Source organism: Pimephales promelas, chromosome 10 (assembly GCF_988280905.1).
Source record: "Pimephales promelas chromosome 10, fPimPro1.hap1.1, whole genome shotgun sequence".
Lineage (NCBI taxonomy): Eukaryota > Metazoa > Chordata > Actinopteri > Cypriniformes > Leuciscidae > Pimephales > Pimephales promelas.
Genome location: NC_142778.1, coordinates 22,479,367 through 22,500,314, shown reverse-complemented (window position 1 = coordinate 22,500,314; position 20,948 = coordinate 22,479,367). Strand labels below are relative to the sequence as shown.

General features: G+C 36.6%; 1 pseudogene; it reads right to left on the bottom strand.

Moving 5' to 3' along the window:
• Window positions 1–3,122: 3,122 nt before the first annotated feature.
• Window positions 3,123–20,732, bottom strand: LOC148977411 (uncharacterized; annotated as a pseudogene).
• Between the last annotated feature and the right edge of the window lie 216 nt (window positions 20,733–20,948).

Here is a 20,948-nt window from a genome sequence, read left to right as displayed (position 1 = left end):
CAAAAAGCACCCAATTAATAAGAATCTGATTGTCATATATTACCAACCACAGATATTTAAAAAGTTTTTGTTTATTTTTTAAATGTGACATTTTGGGGGCAAGCATACTTCAAATTGATGATACCACAATAAAATGAGTTTGCTCTCCCTGGGCACAAAAAGGAGGGGTGATGCATTATGGTGATCTGGCAAAAATGGCAGTATCGGAGCCGATACCGATACTGAGTATCGGATCGGGACATCCCTACTTTTTTTTTTTTTTCGTTTTTCATTGATTGCTAACAGCTCTATATTATTGTTCTAATTGAATTTATTGATTAAATATAAGACATTTCTAAGGCAGTAAATGTGGATCTTTTTGATGAATTTGATGAGTGCTGTGCTGGTCTTGTCTTGTTTTCAACTTCTCAACACCCCTGTGTCTCAACACATGCTGGTCTTGACTTGGTCTCAGTTTAGGTGGTCTTGACTACAACACTAGTAATAGATCTATTTGTTGAGTTAAAGCAGAAGCACTCAAAGAAATGAATCCTGAAACCAATTTGTTATATAACTTAAATAAAGAGATTCGCATCACTCAAAAGAGGTGTTTGGGGAAAATGAATAGTCGAACGAAGCATTTGAGAGTTGTTGAGCAAATCAGTTAAAATAAATGCATATTATAAGACAAATAAAGTGTTTTTTTTTTATCCTTGCATGCACGTTAAACTGTTTTTGGGAACTCCTAAAACAAAAATAGCAACATTTCAAATGCTATGATAGGGGCTCTTTAAAGGTGGGATTATTCCCCTTTTTTTAATTAAGGCATTAAGATCAATTTCCAAAAGAAAATCTTGAAAAATCGTTGAAAATCAAAAGGAAATTTCTCTTTTTAGTCAAGTCAACTTATAGCATGGGTGTGTTCACTTATGCTAAGCACTGTATGTTTATTATGTTTTACTAATAACAAATTGCAATCTTTATGATGTTGGCAGCGGGAGGCCATTTTAAGAAAAATGCAGTTCTGTAGAATCAAATTATTTGTCTGGGCACCCTCATTCTCATTTTATAGTCCCAAAATAAATATTTCTGAAGAAAAATGATATCAAAGATTCATGGTATTTATAATAATATATAAATAATAATGTATTTAATTGATATCTTTAACCCTAGGTTTCACAGACAAGACATAAGCATAATCCCAGACTAAAATGCATGTTTGAGCTGTTTTAACTGAAAGCAACTTGGACTGACGTATCTTTAGAAATGTCATTGCCATTGTTTTCTATCAAGATGCACACCATAAATGTTTTTATTTATTTTTTATAAACGGTTGGTTCCAATCCTCGATTCTGATTGGTCAATAGCTGTGCTTTATTTATGATAAAGCACAGCTATGACTCCGAAAAATTTCTTTTTGTGTGTTCCACTGAAGAGTAATAGAATTATAATGACATGAGGGTGAGTAAATTAGAAGTATTGCCATTTTTAGGTGAACAATTCCTTTAAGTTGCATTCACAGGCAATCAATTAAATGACTTTAGTTGTATAGATCTTACTGGCAAAGTCAGTATTTAGATGAGATAGATGGAGATGCACTTACCTGATCTGTATGCAATGTACTCGAAAGTATGTGAAGGGCCTGAGTCTGCCTTTAAATAAGAACTTTATATTCAGAATATTATAGAGAGAGCGAGAGATGGAGAGAGACAGGTGAGTATATTCAGGGTTTCAGTCACACTGAGTGGATTGCTGAAGAGTTTGGTCCACTTTTATCACTCTTAATCAATAGACTTTGCCAAAAGAATTGAAAACTGGCCAAACCAAATAGCAATATAACAAAAGTATACAGTGTGTTGTTTATGTAACATAAATATATCAATCACCATTTATCAAAAAACTAGTGTTAAGCTCATTCAACTGTCCACGAATAATTGAACTGACGCAAGGGAGAAAGAAATATAAAGAGAGAGAGAGGATGACCTCCCATCCTCTCTCTCTGTCTGTCTGTTGTGGGACAGCAGATAAAGCTGTTGAATAATTCAGGACATATTGAGTGCCTCCTTTCGGCTGTGTCTGGCTGTTAGCTGCTCTTTGAAATGGCTGAGGCATGTGGCAAGAACAATTGCTTGAGAGCAAGGAAGGCATGTGTGCAAAAAGAGAGATACAATCCTGCTGTAATATCATAAGTGTATTGTCTTACAGAGGAAAATGTGACCTAAATGTTGTAAATGAGGAGTAAACAAGATGGTTGGAGGGTGAAAAGAAATTGATGTGGAGTTTCAGAGATTTGTCTGGTATAGTGAAGATTGGTGGTTGACGCCTCGAGCCTTCAAATGTATCAAATCCAAATTAGAAGATTTTGAAGAAAAGGTCGCAAATTATTGGCCTGATTTTTCAATAAACTCAGTTCGCAGTGCAGTTTACAGTTGCGTAAAATGACACAACATAAATGGATTACTCTCATTTTTGTTTTAGGACACCCCATTTATGCTGTTTAGCTGTTTTAAACACAAAATAGTTTTATTCAGCAAGGATGCATTAAATTGGTCAAAATGTAAACATTTATAATGTTACAAATGTTTTCGATTTCAAATAGATGCTTTTAATAACTTTCTATTCAAAGAAAAAAGTAACTATCACATTTTTATGATATTTGTTATTGTCCTTATGTATTTGGTACACTGTAAACCCGGATAAGTTAACAGAACTCAAAAATTATTTTGTAACAGATTACACAAAAATATTTGAGTGATGTTTTTAAAAGTTTTAAGTTTACTTAAATTAAAAGTTATATTTAATGTTGCCTTAAATTATCTCAATGTTAACTTAAAAATATTGATATTTCTCAACTTAAAATTAGTGAGTAATTCACTCAAAAATTTCAATTATCTTCAAATCATAAAATGTTGGAAATACACTCAAAATTTTCACTTTTCTTAAACTCATAAAATGTCAGATATATACTTAATTTTCACTTTTCTTAAACTCATAATGTAGGAAATGCACTAAATTTCCTATAGTTTTCTACTCATAAAGTGGGATATGCACTCAACATTTACTCTAAACTAAAATCCTGATGTCAGCCAACTACACAATTTTACTCAGCTAATAATGTCAGAAAAGATGAAGTGACACCACTGTGACAATTTAGCAACTTTTTTTATTCAACAATGTGCTTTTAAAAAGACACAAAAGGAGCTTGCAAGTATTTTATCCTTCACGACAGATACTCTCAGGGCAGAAGAGGGCTGCATCAGTAGTGTTATCCGTTACGACTGTCAGGAGAGCCACTGGAGTATCGGTGAGGTCTGGACCAACTCCTGACTATAAAACGCAAATAATACAAGAATGAGTTTAGCCCCTCAAGGATACAAATCATGCCAATGATCTCTAAACATTACTGACACTTAGACTACTACTAAGCTACATGTTTAAACTATTTTCTTTACATATGCTTATATCTTATGTTAGTTTCACACCTATCTGTTGGCATACTTTTTGTGGAAAGCTTTATACTTACCTTTTCATTTATAATAACTTGAGAATATCAGTTTACTTAAGAATAACAACTCAGGTCCTGGGGGCTATTCCAGAAAGGAGGTTCAACAAACTCTAAGCCTAACCCTGAACTCTGCGTTGACTTACCATGAGTTTTCAGTTGCAGAATAGCTGATATGAGTTAGGTACTCTAAAATATTATTATTATAGTATTATTATTTATTTCTCTTTTTCTGCCGGCTGGTGAAAAAAAAAAAGCTAAAACAAAGACGATTGTTCTGATCTGAGAGCACATCAGCAATGACGTGTAGTCTGATATTCACTGTGCGGCCGAAGTATATAAATTGCGGACTGATGAGAAAGAGCGGTCTACTGTTCGGTTCAGTCCTTGTCAGGGAGTGAGAGCTCATCAAAATGAATCAAACTATGTGAATTATTTCTGCTTTAACATGATTGGACTGAAAAAGAAAGGACAGCTGCTGTCAGGCAGCTCCGTAAGACTCAGGGTTTCTTCAAGCAAATCTTTAGGTTCACAACGCAAGTTACCACAGTAACAGACCCAGAGATTAAGTTAAATCTATGCTTCCTGATTGCCATGGAGAATCACAGTATCAGAGCTCCATTGATGGCTTTATACTGCTTGTGAAGCACAAGCTCAACTCAAGAGTTAACATACTCGGAGTTGAATTACCTAACTCAGATCAGCTATTCTGCAACTAAGCCTAACCCTGAACTCTGAGTTGACTTACCCTGAGTTTTTAGAGTTTGTTGAACCTCCTTTCTGGAATAGCCCTCTGGAATGGATAAGTCAAGAGTTTTCACATAACCTGCTTTCTGAAATACCCGCCTGGTTTTCCTATAGTTTTTGGAGAGATATGTTTAAGCTGACCGAATAGCAAGGCAAAGGGATTGATAGTGAGGACAGTACACTTACATTACAGGTCCTGAAGAACTTAAAGAATCTTCATGCAGGTAGACAGGAAGTGCACCAAGGATGAGGTCCCATCTCATATTTATATCACGTTGTTCCTAGATGGACAAAAAATATACATTACAAAAGTAATTACACAAATGCAGAACAAACACTTAAAAAAAAGAAAAGTGTTAAATAGCTCCATATTCTGATGGTGGTCTTTGCTATAGAATGGTAGATTCAGTGTTTTTGGTTCACCATTTCTTCATTAAAACATTTTTCAAATAAATTACTTTCTATTGTAAATACTTGAATAACACAAAAAAGGAAAAAAAATTAAAATTGTAAACAAAATTTCATGAATACAGACAGTAGTTATTTTGATATCTTCAAATTGAAACTGAAAGTATCTTTTAAAGGTACCTCTTTCTGATAGAATACATCTTGTCAGGATGTCTATCTCTGATGATATGACAATGTTGTTCATGGAATAATCTATTAGCCTCAGGGCACAGTCCAGTCAATTCACTATGGTTTCTTATAGTTGACTGAATATAATCTGTAAATAATCTGTTTCTGAATCATGTTAAGTTTAAAATTCACCTGAAGGTCATAAATCCTCATGAGTTTGGCTAGCTCCTCCACTGTCTTGACAGTCTTGGTGGCCTTGTCTCTGAACAAGGTGATGAGTTTAGGCGTGTGTCTGTCCAGCTCCTTGTAGAATTGATTGCGCAGGTTAATGTTGTTGATTCGGTGAAACTCTGCAATACATGGAGAGACTTGTGAACGTATTTTTAGTTTAAGTTTTCAGTTGCCAGGTAGGAAAAACAAGGACAATTCTACTAGGGATGAGTCAGAACCAATGTCAAAATAGAAAGTTATTTGTCATTCTTTAATTTAAAACAGGCTGTATAATGTTATCAAATAGAGAATACTTTTCATTTCAATCTGCTTTTAAAAAAAAAATCATATCAGTAAACAATTTACAAATCTCACCTATTGGCAACTGTCTGATGGTGAAACGCTGACTCTCTGTAGCACTCAAGTCCAATATCTATACACAACATGCACACAAAGATGATTAGTCAATTTTCTAAAAACATTTTTTAAACGATACATAATGATACATTAAATTTAAAAAAGTAAATTTACAGATAAAAATCCAAAATTTTCAAATCTATCAAAAACATTCATTGTACAGTAATTTTAGTAAAATGAAAAGTTAGTTAATAACAAGCACAGCATCAAAGTTGTGTGTGTGTGTGTATATGCTATTTCTGTTGATGTTTTGTTTCATTAATACTAACAAAGTATTAATAAAGGGTTCAAGTGATAAAAGCATCTAAAGAAATGGCAAAAGAATGACAGTGGAAACACAAAATAAAACCAATTGTTAATAACATTATTTATTAACTTAACATAACATAACATTAACATAACATAACATTAACATACATCCTACCTGAACTTTTAAAAAAGATTCCTAGATGATCATCTCACAACCAAACACTCGAGCCTGGAAAGAAATACACACAAAGACCTTGTTGGTTTCATGATAACACACTGACATTATGTTGTTAAGCATTGTTAGATTCACGATGGCGCTGCACACAAACACACAGCTCGTCAACGTGAAATACTTACTGTTTAACGCGGACACTTACAAATAAGTAAAACGTTACTTTACATGCATTACCAGCGAAAACAACAGCCGGCAGAAACTGGGAAGCAGGGATAAGTTAACGTTATGCTTTCGGACCATAGACAGTAGGAGCGTTTCGGACTCCACGAGAACATTCAAACTCACGGTCGTTCCTCTACGTCAATGTCCCGGGAAAACATGCATTATGTGAAATGTAGTTCTTCCGGAAACCCGCCAACTGTACACCGTTGTTAGATTCAAACATTTTTAGTTACAATTACTCGGATTTGTAAACTATTTACAACAAATATTCACTGTGCATATTATATACATGTATTCCCAGTTCCAAATGTAAGACTATTTATCGAAATTCAATTAAAAACAACAACAAAAAATGTTAGCATTACTTACCCAATCAGGGCTGATAAGACGGCGCTGATAAGACGGCGCTGAAATGACGGCAGGTCAAAGATGAGAAAACTGAGGTCTTGGTTTGAAGTGAGGGGATAAAAAATGCATTGCAAACGAATAAAAACAAATTAAACTGTAAAAATTTCCATGAAAACTTCTCCGCATGAAGGCAAATTCAAGATGGCTGACTCAGATTTCCTGAGGCAGAGATAAGACTCACCCACCACGACATGACGTCATGCCACTACTCCTAAACTTTTTGAGTGCTCCACACAAATTAACTATCAAATTTTGAGCCCTATTCAATTAAAGTGGCATAAATGTCAACAGAGCTCAATACTTAATAGTTTGTTCAACTGCATAAGGACATTTGACTTTACTGACCTCATTAGTTATGAGCTAGTACAACTGTTAGGTTTTACAGTGTACTTGAATCTATTATAGAAATGAAATCTATTTTTTGCAAATGAAAACAAGGCTGTAAGACAGATCACTACACTTTGTTTAATGGGTTGTACTGTTTTAACGGCTGTGTCAGCTCAACAATCAACAACAAAGTTGAAAATGATTTTTACAACCTAACATATTTACATGTAAATGGGTTTCTGATGATGCTAATGCCTGAGGTGGTTTAAATGCTATCCATCTCAAATGCATCTTGGGCACTTGGCTTTTTCATGATCAAATAACAATCAGTAAAAATGACATTAGCAAGTCTAAGTACTTACTTTTATGGCAGTGTTGACAAAGTACTATTAAATTCAGGTGCACATCATCACTCTCTAGTATTTCTCTGTGACTACGCCCCATACTCTTAATCAGCCGATACGGGATGGGAGTGATGGACGATGGTGAAATGAAGTTGGAATAACTCATATTTGACCTCCAAACCATAGTGGAAATGTCCACTAATTACAACATTATGTCCAATTTCATTAGCCAATTAGTTTGAGAGAAACTGCATCTCACCATTATAGTTCCTTATTTCATGCCAGTCAAGATTCATTTTAACCGCACAGGACGGCTTGAGTCTCATAGCCTTCAATGACATCAAACACATGATATTTAAAGCTGACAGGGGAGACACCCTCTAAGGTGCACATTAAATGAAACATACACATGGTGTGACAAGCTGGCCTTCAGAAACGTGGCTGCGTACCAACCACATGCTAATTCTCTCATCTCTGTTAGAGTGACACATGATTGGGGTGGTTTATTGTTGGACACCGTTTGAGCCTGTTACTCTACATGAACAAGCAAACAGCACTCCTTTGATATTGGAGTGACGCCCGGGGTGGCCCAGAAATGACGAAATGTCAGCATGCAATTTGGAGGGTGAAAAAAAAAATGCTACGTGCAAAACGTGAAGTGGCACATTGACACAGCAGTGATAAAATGTCCCACCAGCTCTCAGACGAGAGCAAGAGAGAGGAAATCACTGAACAGGGTCTTTAGCAGGTATGATAGAGGTGAAGAATAGCCTAGGCAATACTCTTAGGGCTATGTGACAAAAATGATAACTCTGACCTTTTAAAGATGTATATATCAAGACTTTGACAGGAATCAGTGCTGAACATACTAACCTAGGGAATACCAGTCACTGAACTTGTTTAAATAAATGTCTTTAAGTATTAGCAATTAGTCAGTTTCAATTACACTCAGGCTCCATCTGATATTAATTGCTGTTTGGGTGGGTGCGTGTGACTCCTGCAGACATGGGAAATAAAGTCATGATTATTAAAAAAGCAGAAAGACTTCAAGGTCAGTGTGTGTTATTATTGTAGTCCTTCAGCAGGTAACCCCCAAGGCTCTGTACTAGGGCCAGTTATATTAAGTGCTTTGTGCTGTGCAGTAGGTCTGTACTTTGATGGAACGTTTTAGTTTGTGCCCGTGTCCTTGTCTGTGGGCACACATTTATAGTAGGCCTATTTTTAGAGGTGCTTAATATTATTATCGTATGTGCTGCGATCAATTATGATGCCTAATCATGCAGATTCTTAAAGGTTCCTTTGACATGGGGTTATTTTATTATTTTATAATGTTTCCTGGGTTGCCCTTATAATGCTAGATTGTTTTTAGATCATGAATGAATTTGTAAATAAAAGGTATTCCTAGCCTGATTTTAGCCTCTGATTTGAACGCTCTGTTTGAAGGGGCGTCTGCTGTAGGATTCAGTGTAGGACCAGCCACTGCTGTGATTGGCTGACATGCTTGCATATGAAATGGCTCTGTATTACATGTGAAACACTCCCAAACACTTTTACTACAGCTATTTTATGTTTTTACTATTACATCGATCGAGATTAGTCTCAGCCTCAGACGTCACGCCCACGGAACATTGGCTAAATGTCTGATGCATATGGTACACTTAACTGGAAACACTTCAGGAATGTCGAAGTCGTCACCTGATTGGTTGAATTTTATCGGATTTACGGGGGCGACCGTTTATTTTCGGTCCGCCGGGAAACAAAGCGCAGATGTGTGATTGCGGAAGAAAAACTGTTGTGTTTATGAGTGACAATCATAGACAGTAAAAGGTGACAATGAGCATTTATCAAGATCAGCTAAACGTAGTTGTATGTCCCCTCCTATCTATTATGGAAGATCAAGTGAAGTACCTAACTGCGAAGGGGATATCAGCCGTGTTTGTGGGCAAACAGGTCTACGCTGACATCGCAGCTGGCCGATTCAGTATTCATATATAGGGCGCACTGGATTATAAGGCACATAAGATACTGCAGAGTCAAACGTTTGACTGGGTTTGCGTTATGCATCCACTAGATGTGCTAAAGGCTAAAGGGAATAGCGAGTACGCGGCGCCGGAGCTGAGGCGTTTATTTAGTAGGCGTGAGCGCGCTGTGGCGGGGACGTAACTTACATTCGCAGCCGTGACTCGTGAGTATTCAATGTGCGGCGTTGAGAAATCGGGCATAAGATGGACATGAGCGCGAGTTCGTGGGCGAATTTAATAGCGCGGAGCGTTGTTAACCAATTGATCCATATATAAGGCACTCCGGTAACTGCTGCTGACTGCTGACTGACTTGTTGCACGCCGATCTGTTGTTGTGGGGACATTTCCACACCCTGAAACGTGACGCTGAACGAAACGAACTGTAATTGGTTGTTTGACATGTCAGTCAAACGGCCTTATGGGCGGCCCTTGGCCAAAGAAAGCTGCTATGAATTCCAGACCTTCAGCCGTCAGTCTGAAGGTCTGGCTACGCGAGACTACATCGAGATTAACAAATCATGAGAAGTTTTTAAAGTATTTAGAATCTATCCCATCACATAAAATGTTGAAATGTGATGAACATTGAGCAAGCAGATGACAATCTTTGTATCGCAAGAATGAAGATCTTATCATTGCAATGCAGTTTCTGATCGAAAATTCAAATCGCGTTCATACTTCCTAACTCACTTTCTCATGGGCGAGCCACATTCTCTGGTGGGCAAAGCAGAGAAAGGGGAGGTTACCTTTCCCCCGTATGACGTCATATGGAGAAGGTTCAAGATCAGCGTGTCTTTTTAGTTTCTAGCCACTGGGGGACCATATACAGGCTAGTGGATCTCAAATTAATGTTAAAATTTTTTATGTCAGGGGACCTTTAAGATGTGTGCTATTACTTTTCTAAGCAATTATAAGTTTTTTACATTCTGTAGATTTAGTGAAGGAGGGATCTGAGCCATAGAGACTAGAATATGAAAATACGTTATTCAGACAGGCATCCAACTTTTTTGGTGTTTGTTAAAGAGCCCCTATCATGGATTTTTTAAAATGACTGCTCATGTAGTGTGGAATATAGCTCTAAGGGAATGAAAACATCCTGCAAAGATTTATATCTGAAAGTGCAGGATCCAGGGACAAGCATGTGAAGAATCAGTGGTTAGAGTTCATATTTTCAACGATACCACAACAGTATAGCCCGAACCTTGTGTTCTCATCATTTTAATGACGAATCATTCAAAAACCTAAATGAATTCAAATGTGGATTTACAAGCCGGTTGTTCCTGAAGGAGGGCTCAGTATCCAGTGTATATGGATCAGGTTCGTCCTTCTCTGAATCACAATCTGAAAGTAATATTAATAATGTTTGCTGTTATGTTTTCTGTAGCATGCACAATATAGTTATATTTTGTTGTGTGTGTTGTGTACACTCCGCGCAGCTTCTAAGTGGGGTAAAGTTAGTTTTGTTTTTGATATTCCCCAGACATTCATTGAAAAATGGCAATTACCTCCGTAACGAGTAACGACTTAGCCAAATATGACTTCGCTCTATATAATAAGCTCTGCCCCTCAAAAGCCGCCGCAATGTGAGTTTCGCCGGGAAAGCTCGCTTTTGACGGAGTAAGGGGCCGTGTGGAAAGTGCACTTTTTCTGACACGTTTTTTCATACACTGTATACAATTTTCAACACTTGACAATCTATAATCCTGGTTCTGGGCGTTCCATTTCCGACAATCTCTGCCTACGGTTTACCAATAACAACTGACTGGGTCATTTGACCAATCGCCGCAGATTTGCGTCACTCACTGTTTGGCAAAATGAATCGTCGAACGAATCTTTTGGGAGTCGTTGAGCAAATCAGGTATTATTATTAAATCATTAATATTGTATAGTCATATAAGATTATTAGGCTACACATAATTTTTATTTAATTTTTTTTAGTTTTGATAATTGGTGTATATTTTTTATTTATTTATATGCATAACTGTGCACACGTTACTGTACTTTGCATATAACAACATTTATGAAAAATGATTAAAAAATACACAAAGTTAAATATAAAAAAAAGGTTATAAATAAATGCATATTATAAAACAAATAAAATGTTTTTTTTTTTATCCTTGCATGCACGTTAAACTGTTTTTGGGAACTCCCAAAACAAAAATAGGCACATTTCAAATGCTCTGATAGGAGCTCTTTAATGCGTCTTAGTCTCAGTGACCAGATTGGCGCTCTTGTGTTGTTTTCCTTGTGCAACGGATTGTCAGGTTTTGTGACAAGACAATGTCGATCTTTGAAGTTAATTGGTTAAGTGAAGAATACTTTATTTAAAATATATATAATATTGCATTTGCTACCCTTTTCTGTATTTTTTTTTATGTTGTCTGTGATAAATGTGTTCAGATGTCCTCATGAAAAAATAAAAACATAATCAGTGATGAAGCATCCATCACTAAAGTCTCATGCATGGTGAATCGATGCTAGTCTGCATTGCCACTATGAAAACCAGTGGAGACGTGCTAGCAAAAATAAGTGCAGTCTGAACAAAAAAATCAGACCTTATTTAATGTACAATTTAAACAGTCAGTCTAAAAATAATCACATTTTCCTTGCTATTTGGCTGTTGACACTTTTTGACTTGGGCCAGTATGCAAGTACAGTTGTGTCAAGGATCAAGCAGTAAAGGCAAGGCACAAGGTCACAGATTTGCAAAAAAAAATGGCTTTATTTAGCCTACAAATCAAACAAAATTTCAAATCATTAGAAAAAAAGTAATCAATCAAAGTGGGTCTCAACTAAACTGAGGTCAACGTAACAAACCCATAAAATAAGTCTGAACATAACAAATGTGACCTCCTGAATGACACAAAATAGGGGTATATATACACATAGGCTAGCCCACTCCAAACACAAAAGTGGGAAAACTTAATTGATTACAATTAAAAAGACCCAAAATAAATCCAAATCACCAACCATAAGAATATACTGTCCAAATAAACACTACTGAACCCCAATATTAACCTAACAAACAAAATATCCACATGCTGCTGTTTAATCAGAAACTTTGTAGTTCAGAGTCCCTCTGCCCACTGCCAGGAGTTGGTTCCTTCCACTTCCTGTGGTGGAATATAAAAGGTGCTCTCAAACTCCAGCACCCCCTTTGGCAGATGACTCGGCAGCCGCATGTGGAGAAACAAAACACAGGTATAAACGATTATTCTCAAATGAATACTATTTACCAAAATGCGTGCACTCAGATTGGAAACTAGCATCATTGTAAAAGAAATAAAAATATCTAGAAAAAAATCTGTTTGTGATTCATTTACAAAGAAAAATAAATGCATTACCGCCATTTTAGATGTTGGTGGTTGGTAGAACCGCCACAAGTTGTAATTTAAATTAGTCAACCCCCATAGCAAATCAGGTTTATTGGCAAAACTTAAAAGACTTTCAGCTGTTTGCAATAAACAACAACAAATCAAACTCATTAAAAGTTGCATTGTCAGCTGTATTTGGGGAAACCTCTTGAACCATTTGTTATGATGAGCTATTTTAATTACTTTTGTTTGATTTTTTTTTTTCCTTGCAAACATCTGAAAGTCTGTAAATTTTGCCAATAAACATGATTTGCAATGGGAGTTGAATCATTTCGATTACAACTGTATCTATAGAAAGCACCCAGAACACCTTAGCATATTTCCTGCTCACTGTTTTTACAACATCTATGACATCGAGTTTTACCCGACTACACTCATATTTTGTCAAAATCTAGTCATGGTACAATATGTGCATTGCAGTGTTAATTGTTTCATTAGGAGATGGTGTGTGTTTGTGTGTGTATGTGTGTGTAAAAGACAGACACACAGACAGACAGAGAGGAGTTTTCCATATTATCACAGTTTAGTCTTGCTTGACTCATGTTTCTCAGTTGGGGGTGTGTGTCCAAGGGAAAAGACCAATCGGTCTATATCAGTCCTTTGAGGCTCACACATTCTCTCTGTTGCTCCTTCCTTCACTTATACGAGGGTGTGGTGGCATGTAGAAAAATGAACTTCCTGTCTGCAATTCTCGCATGGCATTGCAACAGATAGGTTTACATCACAGAACCCAATCTCACTCTCTTGAGAACATCAGGAAATAGTTCTTTCTCCAACAAAATGCCAGAGAAAGCACTTATTTTGAAGTAAAAGTGTGATAATCCCTAAACACTCTCTATGTCTCTCTCTGTATCTGACATTCATTGCTTCTCTGAGGAATAGAAGGGACAGACTTTATCACCAACAGAATAAAAAAAGAGAAGGGAGATTGTGGAAAGAAATCCGTTCTCGATCATCGAGTATTGGTGAGTTCACTGTACAAGGTTTGTGAATCATTTTCAAAATTCTGTTGGAAGTCTCTATTGGCTGGATGATGATAAACATTTAAATGATGAATATGGCAGTTAATGCAAAACTTAGCATGTATTATTTAATATCCAGAGAAAACCGAGTAAGCCATTTGCCAAAAAGTGACTGTGCTGCTATTAATAGATCCTGACTTTATCTCAACTAATGGTGTGCGGTTGTGGTGGGAATATCTGTTTCTCTGACCAGTGGAAAACGGGGAGTGGTCAAAAATTTGGGGTCCCCCCCCCCCCCCCCCCTTTTTTTTAAAATAAGTTAATACTTCACAAGGACACATTAAATTGATCAATAGTGTAATTATAATTTAAAGACAATTATAATGTAAATTATTCTTTAAAAAAACAAACAAACTTTTGAACCTTTTGAACTTTCTATTTATTAAAAGTAGGGCCCTATGAAATCCGTTTTATTTTTTTCCCAAATTCCATTTTATTTTTTCCCAAATTCTGTTTTTTCCATTTTAATTTTTGGTAATTAGTTTTTTTTTTTTTTTTTTTTTTTTTTTTTTTTACCATTGACTGTTATTTTAGTCCTAAAAAGAGTGTGCTTTTAAAGTCAATGATTAAAATGTATTAAAAAATACAAATAAATTCGGAATGACCTTAAATTTATTGAGGTAATACAGACATTTACTCAGTAGCCTTTTCAGGACAAATACTGCATGATGCAACATAACACTGCACTCTTCAAGTAACAACAAAATATGGTTATGAGCTTTAAACTGTCCAGTAATATAAATTATATTATTTTATATAAGTTTAAATAAAGTCACACTCTGTCTCTCTCTCACCCAGTTCGCTTCGCTTTTGTCCAGTCCGGCGCCTCATAGACAGACGCGGTGTGCACGTTGTGAGTGTGTGTGTGTATGTGAGAGAGACGCTTGAGTGAGAGTTCAGTTGAGTGAACAATACAGGTTTACTGTGCGTTTGTCACATAAGGTGGACTTCCACGCACAATGCAGGAATACACATTCTCGCTCGTATCCGAGGTAAATCATCAACATATCATCCCTTACAAGTGTTTTATTTAACTGAATACATCACAATAAGCTAAAACGCATGCACAGGATACTTTACTTCCTGAACAAGAGCGCACCCGAATCCATGTTGCTTTCACATTCACGCGAACCACGGCACGGTTCGGAAGCAACCGAACTCCGAACTTTTTTTACACAAGCAACATACACATCTCTGCTAAATGACCACTTAAAGTTTTTTTCCTAGGACCTATTTTCGTACATTTGCACTGAAAGTGACAGAAGTGCAAATGTTACAACTTACCCCATATGCGGGGTTAATTGTAACAGACAGAACGGTTAGTTGTAACACTTTTGTGTAACACACATAATTCAGTACAATTTTATTTGTATAGTTTCATATTGTTTGTGCATCTGTATAGACAGATATTCATACATCCATCCCTCATCCAATCATCCTTCTATTGTGGATAAATATCATGGATAGAGACATAGAAAAGGGCTGCACAGTTTTGCGATAAATAATAATAAATAAAATTATAAAATATTGTAATTGCAATTAAATTAGATTTGTGTGTGGCGGCTGCATGTACAATTATTATTATTAATAATAATAACAGTCATAATAATACAAATGAGCTTAAAATAAAAATTTAAAGGGTTTATTGCATTAAAAACAGGCCATATTTTTAATAAATAAACAAGTTATCATTCATAGTACACTAAATTTTAAACATTTTAAATTCCAACACTGTGAAAGTCCAACAAAGTTAAATGTATTTATAAATACTCAAACCTGAAAAGTTTTGTGGCTCTGTTTTCACTTGATTATCATTGTACACTTGGTGGCTTGTTTGTAACACTGTGTTACAACTAACCCCGCTGTATATTACATATTTTAAGCCTAGCTAACAGTCGCTAGGAATTGCTGACATGTTTCAAAACGGTGCTATGTTTGAGTAAACGAGATAGTGATTAAGGCAATATAAAGTTAGATTTGGAAACGTATACACCCAACTCAGAAACCGAAAAAAATCTATGATGAAAAAATGTACTTGCATGGTGTCAAAACACTCTTTGTCTAGTACCTTCACGAAATATTATCAAAACTTTCCCCAAATTCGTGTGAGACCGTCTTCTGGCAGCGAGAGAAAAAGAGCAGAAAGACAGCCTGCTGTTCCTGACGAACTATGTAAAACGTCCATGTTACATTTAACCCCGCGAAGGGAAATTTGTTGGTCATTGTTATTGCTAGAAATGTCCTGAATATCATTTGGTCATTCGAACATTCATTTTTATTTCATAATTGTGTGCATTTGTGACTCACTGATCACTGATCCATTAACAGATCCATTTTGTGACCAATGCGTTAGATAAAATGTGATCAAAAATAACGAGTTCTCCGTTACAGTCTGTAGCTCTTGACAAACTTGACGGTGTCATTAGGATAACAGCAGAAACCTGCCTGGACTGCATTGCTGTTGGTTAGTAGTTATTGCTGATTATTAGACTGACTGCTTAAGTCACTGAAACCAAACTAATTAAGCAATGCATCATGGGGGATCAGTATTTCTATAACCAGAATAAAACACATCCCGTTGTTGTATCATTATATGCAAGTACACGATTCCATGCAGCTATGCTTCAGGCTCTTACTGATATTATTTGTTTTGGAGTGTGACGTTATTTTCCCCACAGTGCTATGAGCACTACATATTGTGGCTTAGATCCATTAGTCTAATCTCTGGTTGTAATTGGCTGGTTCAGGCGCTCAGAGCGGGGTTATGCAACAATACCCAACAGCACACTCTTGTTAATGTTTAAAGAGTCATTTGGGTTGAGAGATATTTCAGCTAACTTCAGTTCTTGCTCCTTAGCTTGGATAGTTTTCTAGATCTGACTCTGAAGTGCAGCAGTGCTGGGATTTAATATATGTGTACTGTATGTGTGTGTGTCTACGAGAGAGAGACCATGCATCCGTACAAGGTTGTGTGTGGTTATGCTTGGATCACTCAGGATCAAGTGTGCTTATTTAGTGTACTTCCCTTTGCTTCCAACAAATATAATTACAGTGATTGCAAAGCAAAACATTAAAAGTCAAATTAGGGCTGCACGATTAATGGAAAAGAAACTGAAATCACGATATGCCTTTGTGTGATTATCAAATCCCAGAGGCTTCAATTTAATTAAATATGTGCTCTGTGTTTCTTTTACACAGAGGCAGCTCATGATCCGATATTTTCTGTGCCAAAGTTTGCAGTAAATGTGGCTCCACTCCACACAAACTCATCTTTGCATGTGAGTCGTTAATAACGTGCATTTGGGAACATAACATGGGCCAGCCGTTTTCCAAAACTTGTAAACCTCCCTGCGGTTTATTGGACAAAAATAAAAGTTTGATGGTTAACTTTTGCGAATTAAAACGACCATAAATATCAGTATTGGAATTTTACATTTATACTGGATTATGTTATATTAATTTATAATTTATTATAATGAGCATTTTTTATTCTTTATTTTAAAAATAGTAATTTGTATTTACTAATAATAACAACTAATTAAATAATTAAATAGTAGTAATAATAAAGTATTATTATTATTGTATATACATTATTTGGCATGATTACTCTTAATTATTACTTAATTTATTGGTTTTCCACCTTAATGTGTCACCATAGTTATTGTTTTGATTTTGTCATTCTGTTCATTAATTACCTTGTTTAATCTGTTTACACCACACCAGTTTCAACTAAAAATGTAAAACTTTATATATGTTCTGCCCGTTTTGGGTTCTCGGCTTTTTGGGTACCTGAAAAAGGCAAAAGTTTTGAAAACTTGGTTTCAAAGTGCAAGTTTTTAAAAATGGTCTCCTAGTGCTGGGTGGTATACCGGTTCATACCAGAAACCAGTGTTTATTTTTGTTTTGATATGAATTTTTTAAATACTGGTGTAATATATCGGTGTATGTCAATTCAACAATGATCGTAACGCGGCGCAACACTGTTTGAGAGGGTCGGTTTTCACTGTTGCACTGTGGTGATACACAGTTACTAAGCGTGACGGTGAAGATGGATAGTTAAACTATAATTGCTAGCTGTCAAATTATATTACAGTGTTTCCCATACATTGGTTCACAATATCAACACTGCTCACCACAAATAGTTTTTCTAAAAAGGCCTTGACATCATTGAATAAACATGAGCACTGTATCTTATAGAGCCCGACCGATAAAGGATTTTGAAGGCCGATACCAATACAAATGTTTTAAAAGCCGATATTCCGATATATCGGCTGATATTTTTTTATTTCTTTTTTCTTATTTCTCTTTTATTTCAGAAACGCACAACAAAGTTTTAACTAAAATAGTTTTAACTAAAATAATATGATAATGCATTTTAAAAAGAAACTTGTTTCTTTTCTTGTCACAACAGAACAGACTGATGATAGTGGCATTAGCTAGCTTCTGGTTAGCTAGTCTATGATGAGCCATAATTTAGCAATGGATAACATCATACTGCAAATTGTAGAACATACATTTTCAATATAACAGGTCAAGGAGAGATGATGTGTCTAACAGTCATGCGCTATTAAAGAAATACTTCATTCACATTATCAAAAGTTAAAAGGACAGTCAATCAACTACACTGTAACAACGTAACGTAACTATTACTAGCTAATTCCGCTTCGCTCTCGGCTTACTTAACGGCACCAAAACTGGACATAATAGTGAAATTTAGAAATTTTGTCATGCTTATTTGAGTTAAGGGGACGGTGTAGAGTGCCCTCTGTTGAGCAAACCATAGAACTCCAACCCTCATGACATGATGGTTCATGACATCATGGTTGGTTCAAGCGTGTTTCATCCGTCATTTTATTTTTGAAATATTCATTTATCGGCCATTATAACTGCTGATACCGATAGTTTGGAAAATGCCTAATATGGCCGATAATAACGGCCGATAATATCCGTCTGGCTCTAGTTCGTTTCAAAGATGGAGATCATGATTCTCCCTATATTCTGAACAGACAACTAAAAAAATAATAATTATTTACTTGAAGTTCTAACAAAATGTTTATTGCTACAATCTATTTAAAAATATTTAATCAATTTGATTTAATTATTTTTTAAATATTTGATTTGAATGAATGAATGAATGAATGAATGATTCAATAAACTTAGGCCTAATTCATTACTGGACAAATCAGCGTTTTGACCTAATCTTTTGAATGAATGATTCAAAGACAAATATTTTGGTGCGGTGTAACGCTTGTTTCACACATACTCGAGTGGGCGGCAGCGAATGTCGGGCTTGCGTGGAATCCTCCGCTTCCTCGGTTGCGTCGCTCCGGTCAGCGACTGGGTCCGGAGGGGCGGAGACCACCTCACGAAGAGGCAGGGCCTCGTGCTGCGTCTCTTCCCCTCCCCTCGCCACAGGGGGGCCCGCAGCAGAAAGCCCACGGGCTCTCTCTGCCGTCTGCCCCCCCGGTGGAAGCAGGTTCCTAGAGAACTTAACGCCCAGACGCCCAGTGGCTACATTTAGGGCTGCAACAACTAATCGATAAAATCGATTATAATCGATTATGAAAATCGTTGTCAACGAATGCCATTATCGATTAGTTGGTCTGATTACGTCACGGGGATTGTTTACATGTTACATGCGCTTCTTACATGCACTTCATGTGGCACACATGCAAGGTCTCTCTCCCTCGCCACTCTACCCTGCCTCGCGCGCACAACACGGACTGTTTGGAGCACATTATCTTCTGTCCCTCATGCGCGCTCTTGATTCTGTGAGTTGTTTGAACTAATTTGCGGGCATCAGCGAACCGCTATCAATATGCCGCATACACGAAAATCACTCACCTTTCAGCACAATTCGCCCTTTTTGAAACCATTTGTGTATACTTTATACTATATGAAGCCATACTATAGTATAATGTGAGATAGAAATGTATATTTAAGTCATTAAATTCAAGTTGACGTAAGCTTTTCCCTCCATTGCGGCTGTTATCATTATGCATATGCCGGTGTTCAAACAGCGCGTCGCGTTCGGTTACGACAGTCAACACGATGAAACTCTTTCCAAGATGATTAAATGGTAATATTGATATGATTGATGACTATCTTATAGTCTTTTATTGCTGTAACTTAATCACTTTCTACTGAGTCTGAGTGTCTGTTAGATCACAACACTAGAGTAGAGTATATATATACACTATAATTGTTCTTCATGCGCACAGTAGCCTAACTGAAATTTAAAACTGTTAAAAGAAAAGGCTGAATAAACTATTGCATAAATACTGTATAATACACTATGCATCGATATGTCTTTCTCTTTCCTTTTAAAAAAGTTTGCTTTTAACTTTTCAATGCGGCGGACTTGAAGAGCTGCGCGCCGCCCTGTGACTCCGTGTTGCTTCAAGCGCATTATTCAGCGCTTGCGGTGCGCATTAAGCGCTGTGTTCAGCACTGTTTTGGAGTCTTTCACAATCATGTCATAATACTTTTGAGCAATGAAAGCTTATTAATAGCCTTTCTTGTTCTGTCCTATCTATTATGTTGCTGCCTCACTAAACAGCGTGCTTTACATTTAAAACAGCTGTGCATCTTATTTTTACGTTGTTATTTTACAACAATACAAAGAGCAATGTGTAACGTTTTACAAAATTTAGTGCTACACTTCTTGTCTCTTATTTGTTCCCCACTAAGGAATGTTTTTTTTTTTCACTAAATGTTCAGATTTTATACAATTATTGTGCACTTGTGATTTTTCTAGACTAAGTTTTGCTGAGTTATCCACTAATCTAGTTTACAATAGCATTTTTGTCATAGGTTATGGTCATATATTTATTTTATTTGTTGTTTTTCTTTATAATGAAGTTGTCTGTATTAAGTAGATTGTATAACACACAAAATAGTGATTATCAGATCAATGAGGCCTGATTTAGGGTTTTATTTTATCCGATTAATTGATTAATCGTAAAAATAATCGTCAAATGAATCGATTATCAAAATAATCGTTAGTTGCAGCCCTAGCTACATTGCCACTGGAGCCGGGTCCCTGCCTTCCACCTCTCTGCCCCTCCGCGGGTACGCCGGCGGTTCGGGTGGGCTCGTTGGGTCGGTACCTGGAAGCCTGGCTAGCACTTCCGGGGCCGTCCCGATGGCTTATCCGCACCATGCGGTTCGGCTATGCAATTTAGTTTGCACACCGGCCTCCCAGGTTCATGGGCATTCACTTCACCCGTGTGCGGTCAGTGGATGCCCCTGTCCTGCGGAAAGAGATCGATGTCCTACTGGCGAAGGACCGCGACCGGTCCCTCCTGCCGAGATGAGGTCTGGGTTCTACAGCCCCTACTTCATTGTACCCAAGAAAGGCGGTGGGTTACGGCCAATC